General features: G+C 43.8%; 1 pseudogene; it reads right to left on the bottom strand.

The window, feature by feature from the left end:
• Positions 1-6,768: 6,768 nt before the first annotated feature.
• LOC147417907 (tubulin alpha-2 chain pseudogene) lies at positions 6,769-7,729 on the bottom strand (annotated as a pseudogene).
• Positions 7,730-9,495: the final 1,766 nt, after the last annotated feature.

The following is a 9,495-nucleotide window of genomic DNA, read 5'->3' as shown; positions in this document are numbered from 1 at the left end:
CACATAGCCTCGAGCCCCGATTCCTCCTCGCACAACCTTATGAAATTTTGAGTTTAGGCTAAAACGGGCAATACGAGTCGGAATTTAATGTCGTAAGTTGCTATACCAAGCTCTAACTAAGGTGTATCTGTCCGAGTACCTGCCATATTTAGTAGCCCCTGAGGTCCGTAAATGCATTTTTCCAAATTCGGGGTACGGGTACAGTTTTTCGAGACGGTCAAAACTAGATGGGTCGGGGACCTTACATTTTTCCCAACGTGAAAATTTTGAGATATCCTCATCTCAAGAATATCTGGATAAACTCTATGCTAACTACTTAGGTACATATATCCTTTGTCTAAAGTAAAGACATCCTTTGATAATAGAATAGTCTTTAGCTTTATGCGTCTTATTCTACTGAACTTTGATGAGATCCCGGTGCTTGAATTATTGATCACTAGGATTAGTAGTTGCAACATATAGATGTTTGGCACCGGATGTTTGGAAAATCCTTTTTGGACATCGGCTTTTGTAATGTCCATACTCTTGGCACTCAAAGCATCTTATATTGGGAAACTTTGTAGTTGTCGTAGTAGCTACTACCGGACGATGGTCGTATGCAGGGTTGATTAGTCTGTTACTCCAGTTGTCTAGCATGGCCCTCTTTGATAAATAGTATTGACTATCCTGGGTAGTCCTCTGAATCTCATTAGCTAACGGTTTGGTCCTTAGCAAGGCATCTTGCAGAGTTGCTGGCCTAAGAGCTTCTATTCCGTAAACCATGCTACTTCCTGTTCCAATGTCGTCCTAGGAGCATATCTCCAAAGTGTGATGAGCTTCGAGTAGTATTCTTTGATGGAAGAAGTCAGCTGTCGAAGTGAGAAAAACTCATTCATCTTCAAGGCTTTGTGAGCGGGTGGTAAGTATCGCTCCATCACAGCAGCCTTGATGTCTTCCCATGACTTGGAAGATCCCTTGATATCCAAGTCCCTGCAATGTTTCTTCCACCATATGTTGGCATTGTTAGACAAGCGAAACATCGCAAGCATGGTTTGATTCACGAGTTGGGTTCCCGCAGCTTCGAAATAGTCATCCATTGCTTCCATCCATACTTTCGCATCTCTCTCCACATTAACCCCTTCGCCTTTAAAGGTTAGAGGCTGAGCTTGCTTAAGGAGAAGCTTTTTCTCCTGAACGGCGGTATATAGCGCAGTAGACGGTACCTATCCAATGGTATAGAACTCATTACTATAGCACTCTTCTCAAATGAACCTAGGCATTTCTATACTCAAGAAGAAATTCAACTTTTTGGCTTAACCAGCCTACTTAATCTGTACAGCTATCACAAAGGATTTAACCATTCCAACATTAGTTCCATTGAATACATGAAAAATTGTACGATAAATAATGGTAAAAACTTTACTCGAGAGCTTTGATCCATACTTATAACTTTATGTGCATCAACAGGCTACCTACCCGCAACACTAGTCGCACCAACGACTTCTCAAAAAACATCATGTGGAGCCCACTGAATCCCAACAAGCTCAACGAGTAAAACTCTTTAACATCAGTCAGGAAGACAATCCACTAGACAAATCCAATTTCATTATTCTGGGAAACATCATGCTCAAGCTTTGAGTACGAGCTATCCTACTATCCCTTATTTTTTAAAATTTCAAATAACATCATTTTCCGGTTCGTAAACCTATAGCTCTGATAGCAGGTGTGAGGTCCCCACCCCGCCGTCTCAAACGGCGGATCTGATGGTAAACTTGGTGGCCACTAGATCTATAAACGAAGCAAACAAAGTGGTTCAGGGTTCATCTAGCAGACGATCTCTCATCACAAAGTGAGTCGAGTTCGAGCCTGGTAGAAACGATATCTAGCTCCACCTCGCAGGGGAAGCGTGATTAACCTATCTAGAGATCCTAAGACCCACCTTCCAAGAGGAGAGAAATCCCGAGTGCCTTTTTCCACATGTTTCAAAGGCACTTACACTTGAGACTTCGCCGCTCTAGGGGTAATGAATAATACTAGTGTCAATTTAAGCACTATGGAGACAGAGAGTTCCTGACCAATCGGGACCACCCTTCGCATAGGCATTGGCAACTTGAGCCAAGCCCCCACTTTTCACCCCCACACTCACAGTTCCTTGTGTGTCCTAATTACTACCACGAGGTTGTTCAACATATAAGTTACTTGATTAGATTCCGATTCACAAGGTTCGTTAAAACAACCCTTCAATCAGTATTGCAAAGCGGCACCAAGACAGTAACTCTAGTAAAAATTCTACTCAAACCTATTCATTAAAATTTCAATGTTCTGGAGGTACAAAATCCCCTCTCCAGCGAGAGTTCACTCCTCCTGTTGTCGCCTAGTTGCCCATACAACTAGGTATGTCCACCGCATAGAAAGCACGACATGGACATTCCCACCGCATAGAAATGAAGATGTGGGTTCCCACCGCTTAACCAGCAGACGTGGATTTAAGAGCCCTTAACCAGGAACTTTTGCCCCTGTGTGATCACGAGGAGGTTCGGACTAGTATCAACATTGGAGATAGAAATGAACATGCCAAGCTAAATTTTCCCTAGCAAACATTCTTTCCTATTTCAAACAGTATATCCATCAACCATTCTTTCCTACTTAGAATTTAATATACACTCCAATTCAAATGCCTAGGTTTCCGATGGATTTCTCCAACATGTTTAGGGATATGTTCTCTCCTAACTTATCGTATGCAGTGTTAAATTAAACAACTTGAATAAAAATGTGACCTACCTCCCCCATTTCCTCGTCATTGGCCCGTGAGATGGACGGAGCTTGGTAGTCCATGGGAGCTTTTCCTTTCCCATTCACGTTGCTTGTTCCCGTCTCGCGGTCCTAGGCACCACCGAAGCAAGTTCTCTTTACCGGGGCCATTTTATACTCACTAATTAATTGACAAACTCGGAGACAAAGAATTAGTGTCCGAGAGTACCTTAAATCAAGCTGACAGATTAGAATCACTGAACAATTCATTCTATAGGAGAGGGATAGATTTCCTTCAAGGCACAGCTCGTACTCAAAGCTTGAGCATGATGTTTCCCAGAATAATGACATTGGATTTGTCTAGTAGATTGTCTCCTGACTGATGTTAAAGAGTTTTACTCATTGAGCTTGTTGGGATTCAGTGGGCTCCACATGATGTTTTTTGAGAAGTCGTTGGTGCGACTAGTGTTGCGGGTAGGTAGCCCGTGAAACATGGGGAAAAAGGCACTCCGGATTTCTCTCCTCTTGGAAGGTGGGTCTTAGGATCGCTAGATAGGTTAATCACGCTTCCCCTGCGAGGTGGAGCTAGATCTCGTTGCTAGCAGGCTCGAACTCGACTCACCTTGTGATGAGAGATCGTCCGCTAGATGAACCCTGAACCACTTTGTTTGCTTCCACTATAGATCTAGTGGCCATCAGGTTTATCATCAGATCCGTCGTTTGAGACGGCGGGGTGGGGACCTCACACCAGGTCCCCACCCCGCCATCTCAAATGACGGATCTGATATTAAACCTGATGGTCACTAGATCTACAACGGAAACATTGTGGTTTTGGGTTCAACTAGCGGACGATCTCTCATCACTAGATGAATCGAGTTCGAGCCTACTAGCATCGAAATCTAGTTCCACCACGCACGAAAAGCATGTCTAATCATATTGTTCCTAAAACCCACCTTCGAAGAGGAGAGAAGTCTCAAGTGCTTTTTTCCCCATAGCTTTCAGAGGCACGTACACTTGAGACCTTACCGCTTTAGGGACAATGAGTAATACTAATATTCTTATTGCACTTATGGGGACGGAGATTTCCCGACTAATCGGGACCACCCTTCTCATAGGCATTGGTAACCCGAGGCAAGCCCCCACCTTCCACCCCATACTCACACTTCCTTTGTTACCTAATTACTACCACAATGGTTGTTCAACATATAGGTTCTTTGTTTATTTTTTCGATTCACAAGTTCTTTAATACAGCCCTTCAACCAATATGGCAAAGTGGCACCAAGAAAGTAATTCTAGTAAAAATTCATTCATTTAAAGTTCCAATGCTCTGGAGGCATGAAATCCCCCAGCGAGTGTTTACTCCACCAGTTGTCGCCTAGTTGCCCATACAACTATGTTGTCCACCGCTTAACCAATAGTCGTGGACTTCCACCACTTAACCAATAGTCGTGGATATCCACCGCTTAACCAATAGTCGTGGATTCAAGAGCCCTTAACTAGGAACTCTAGCTTCTGTGAATAACTTCGCGAGCTGCCCCCTGTGATCAAGAGGGGGTTCGGACTAGATCAACATTGAAATTGAAAATGAACTAGCTGAGCTAAATTTTCCCTAGCAACCAATCTTTCCTACTTTAGATAGTATATTCCTAAAGCATTCTTTCCTACTTGAATATAAAATACAATTAGTTTAAATGCCGTGGTTTCCGTTGATTTCCAACATGTTGGGAAATGTGTTTTTCATCCTACCTTATCGAATGCAATGTTGCTTTAGCAAACTTGAATTAAAACTTGACCTACCTCCACAATTTCCTCGTCATTGCTCCGTGAGATGGCCGGTACTTGGTCGACCATGGGAGCTTTTCCCTTTCCATTAGTGTTACTTGTCCCCGCCTCGTGGTTGTGGGAACCACCGAAACGAGTTCTCTTTACTGGGGTCATTTTATACTCACTACTTAATTGACAACTTGGAAAAAGAGAGCTAACATTTGAGAGTAACATACAACCATGATGACGGATGAGTTTCAATAAGCAAATCCCCTTGTACGAGAGGTTAGACTTACTTCAAGACATAGAGAATCCCGATAGCACCATACTTGTTCTATGGGAATAGGCCCTAAGGTTAATTACTTGACCTAGATAATTATGAAGTTCAGATTTTTACTTAATCAGTTATACTAGAGATGAAATAGACGTGCTTAATCACTTCTTAATGCAAATAGAGAATTGCAGATTTACTGTATGCATAGATGAGAGGATTTGTCCCTTCCTAATGATTAATGATGGATTAATTTTCCCTAATTAAATCCTAATCCATGAGCAATTGATTTTAATTTAAATTATTTACACAATATGGAGTAATAGAATGCAATGGACCTTTCCCACCCCAAAGGTGACTCGATTTTTAATCACAACGGTGACTAGTGGATGATGCCTTAAACATGCATTAAACTATGATTAAGAGTGGCTATTTGCTTGCATGATTACTAATTAGTTTAACATTTATGCAATAGATCATAGATATGGAGAATTAGAGAGTATCTAATGAGTATTTTGACTATGATTATGCATACTAGATGCGGAATTAAGAGGATATTAGAGAGGGAATTACAACAAGCATCAATTAAATCAAAAATTACCGAGGTTACGGCTGAATTCCTCTGGAAATTCTGATGCAAGGGCCTCCTTGAGAGGAGAAACGGGCAGCACCTTCCCTCCTAGCTCCTCTTCCAGAGACTATGTCTGTCGGCAGCACCTCCTCAAGGTGTGTGTGTGTGTGTGTGTACTTAGTGTGTGTGTGAGCATATGTGTGTGTGTGTGTGTGTGTGTGTGTGTGTGTGTGTGTGTGTGTGTGTGTGTGTGTGAGCACACTCTTATATAGGCTCTCCCAAGCTAAAAATCGAACCAGGCTACTAAATACATCTGAGGGAGTACTCACCTCATGCAAAGCAACCCAGTTACATGGTTACCAAGTGTCCAGTTAACTTAGTCTAACTAAATCTCACACTCTCTCTCAAGCATGGCAAGTCTCCCACAAGCCCCTAGAGGTGTGAGGGCGCCCCCTAGCTGCTAAAGCAAGCTCCCAGTGGCCTGGGACCTGTTCCCACACAGCCCCCAAGCCCTGGTGCTCCCCGCACAGCCTTAGGAAATTTTGACTTTAAGCTAAAACGGGCGATACGAATCGGAATTTAATGTCGTAAATTGCTATACTAAGGTCTAACCTGTAATAGGCATGGCTGCCTATTACGAGATTGTGCTCACAGAAATGCAAGAGAGAGGAGCACCGCACAGCATTTGAGAGAGAGAGAATGAGAGAGAGAATAAGAATACATCAGATTCCATAGCCTTAGATTATGAGAAGCCCGATACAGCATACAAAGGTAACCCTTTCTTATGTAGAAATAATGAGCACCCTTTCATATCCTCGTAGCCCTTCCTCATTATGCCTCTTGAGATCCCCTCCTTCTAAGAGTGCATTCCCACACGAAGGTACACGATGACATGACGGACACTCCGAATGTGATTAATGCGATCATGTGTGGTCTGGGCTCATACACTTGGCACACACGGTGGATTGTGCGAACCCACAAGTGACCCTTGATTAGAATTCAAGTGCCATTTGTTTTTACAAATCTTTTTAGGCATAGCCGAGGCAAAGAACCTCAAGTGCAAGAAGTACATTTCCAACATCATGAACACAAAAAAAAAAAGGAAATCATGTCTTTTCCGCAGTACATTGACAACCACAACACTTTTGACTTTCCCTTCATGAATTTGATGCCCGGTCATAGGCGCTCCATTCGCTCTTCATCGATATGTCCCTATGCCGCATCAACCTTCATCTCTTGGACATCACCAATCTTGGTACAATTAAACTTCTTGCACAATGAGGAGCAAGCACAACAATTTCCCCGCCGCTTCATTGTTGCTCGCACTTGGAGTATTTCTACAATCTGGATGCAAAAAAAATCTGACCTTGGAATACCGCATAGCGCAGCTCATTTGAGTATTGAACACCACATCAGACCCCGCATCCGGCTGCTAACTCAAATATACTTTGCTGTGATGACTTTTCTTGAGTTTCTGAAACATGCGTACACCGGCATGCTGCACTGCAGTTTGCATGGCAAGAAACCCCCCGCAAGGTTCATCTAAGTCCAAAATCTTGAAAAACACCGCAAAATTGACCTCTCCATTTGGCACCGCAGCATTTCTTCCAGACACCGCACTTTGACTGCGCCTGCAAATGTCATAAACGGCCTCGTTGTCGAGCATGACTGCCACGTCAATGTGCTCGAGCAGGGAGTGGGTGGACAATTAGACGCTGTTGAAGGGCTCCACCACAACATTGGAGACCTGTGGGGAAAGGTAGACGGTGAAGCCAAGCTTGGATTTCTTACCGTAGTCCACCGACAGGCACTCTAGCAGAGCAGGAGGGAGCCAAGGCCAGAGCCGGTTCCGCAGCCTACTGCGTGGAAGGCTAGGAATCCCTGCAACCCGGTGCAGTTGACGGCCAGCTTTCGGATGCGGTCTAGGAAAAGGTCCATGATTTCCTTGCCAATAGTATAGTGGCCCAGAGCAAAGTTGCTGGCGGCGTCCTCCTTGCCGCTGATGAGCTGCTCAGGATGGAAAAGGTGGCGGTAAGCGCCTGTCCTCACGTCGTCGATGACGGTGGGCTGCAAGTCCAGAAAGACGGCACATGGCACGTGCAGCTTCCCGGTGCCTGCCTCGCTGAAGAAGGTGCTGAAAGCATTATCTCCTCCTCCCACTATCTTGTCACTGGCATTTGCCCATCGGGCTGAGTTCCATGCTCCAGGCAGTATAACTCCCAACAGGCATTGCCCATCTGAATGTCGGCCTGGTTGATGTGGATGGAGATGCACTCTCTCTTGCGCACTCTCTCTCGCACTTCCTTCATCAGCAAAGGGGAGTCCGCAAAATTGTGTTGATGAAAATTTTGTTGACAACCGCCTTTGCCTCCATAGCAGATCTGGGTCGCCATTTTTCCCAATCGCAGCGCTCACCGACTTCATCACCCTCATAGTAGGTCGCGAGAAAGAATCCCGTGGTCGCCAAGTGTAATAGGCATGGCTGCCTATTATGAGATTGTGCTCACAGAAATGCAAGAGAGAGGAGAACCACACAGCATTTGAGAGAGAGAATAAGAATACATCAAATTCCATAGCCTTAGATTATGAGAAGCCTGATACATCGTACAAAGGAAACCCTTCCTTATGTAGAAATAATGAGCACCCTTTCATATCCTCGTAGCCCTTCCTGATTATGCCTCTTGAGATCCCCTCCTTCTAAGAGTGCATTCTCACACGAAGGTACACGACGACATGCCGGACACTCCGAATGTGATTAATGCGATCATGTGCAGTCCGGGCTCATACATAACCAAGGTGTACCTTTCCGAGTACCTGCCATATTTAGCAGCCCCCGGTGTCCAAAAATGCATTTTTTCAAATTCGGGGTACGAGTGCAGTTTTTCAGACGGTTAAAACTAAACGGGTTGGGTGACCAAAAACTTACTATTTTTGGAATTACTCATTGTCCCTAGAGCGAGAGTTTACTCCTCCCTACGGCCAAACCGTTAGTTAAAGAGATTCAAAGGACTACCCAAGATATTCAATACTATTTGTCAAAGAGGGCCAGGCCAGACAACTGGAGTAACAGACCAATCAACCCTGCATACGACCATCATCTGGTAATAGCTTCTACGGCAGCTCTACCGAGTTTCCCAATATAAAATGTTTTTAATGCCAGGAGTATGGACATTACAAAAGCCGATGTCCAAAAAGGGAAAGGTAGTAGCTTAGGCCAATCACCAATATGTCCTTGGTATGATTTTGCTAAAGCCTTGACAATATGCGGATGTCCACTTTCACTTTTCCCATTACCCTTTGGATTGTATGCCGTAGTAAGAGCCAATTTGATGCCCAATGAGAAAAGAACTCACGAGCTTCATTTGCATCTAGCTCTCCTCTATCAGCAACGATTTTACCAACACAGCCAAACCTGGAAATTACATCTTCAAGTAAAAATTTGCATACAACACTTGTAGCCTTTGTACACAAAGCTCTTCCTTCAACCTGATTAGTGAGATCTTCTCTACCAAGAACAATATACCTCATCTACCAAACACCCACTGGCATTGTAATCAAATATACTACCCACTTGTAATGCATAGCTAGTGGATAAGTATGATGTCATCCGTCTTGATGCCATACATTGGAATATTGTTGGCATACTAAGCATGTCTCCACAAATTGAGCAACATCTTTTTACATTCCCTTCCACCAATAGCGGTCCTTAATTTTGACAAAAGTTGCCCATACCCCTCTGTGTCCGGCCCATAAGCTTTCATGAAACTCTTTTAATCACTTGCACTTGAGTTGCTTTATCACAAACAACCCGTTGCGGTACCCCTCTTGAACGCTTTGGCTACTTCAACTGCTTGGTGGACATAGCGGATTGACACGTAAAAGGCGGATATACACCAAACTTTGTTGTCCTCACTCATTTTTTCAAAAGAAGTGGTGTAATTCTGCTAATGAGGATTCTCAATTGTAATATATTGTGTCATTCCCTCTTAGCCTCTCTAAGCCTACACACCATGTAAGTGGCCGAATGGTCGTGGGAAAGTTCCCCTAGCTCTTAATTCAAAAACCCTTACTTTTGAAAAACACACCATCATTAGTTTTGGAAGAATTGGACGTCGATTGTGAGAGCTCTTTGCTGCTACAAACTGTAATTCGCTTTTCT

This window comes from Adiantum capillus-veneris, chromosome 30, assembly GCF_014529385.1.
Source record: "Adiantum capillus-veneris isolate H3 chromosome 30, ASM1452938v2, whole genome shotgun sequence".
Taxonomy (NCBI): Eukaryota; Viridiplantae; Streptophyta; class Polypodiopsida; order Polypodiales; family Pteridaceae; genus Adiantum; species Adiantum capillus-veneris.
This window is presented reverse-complemented; position numbering and strand designations above follow the sequence as displayed.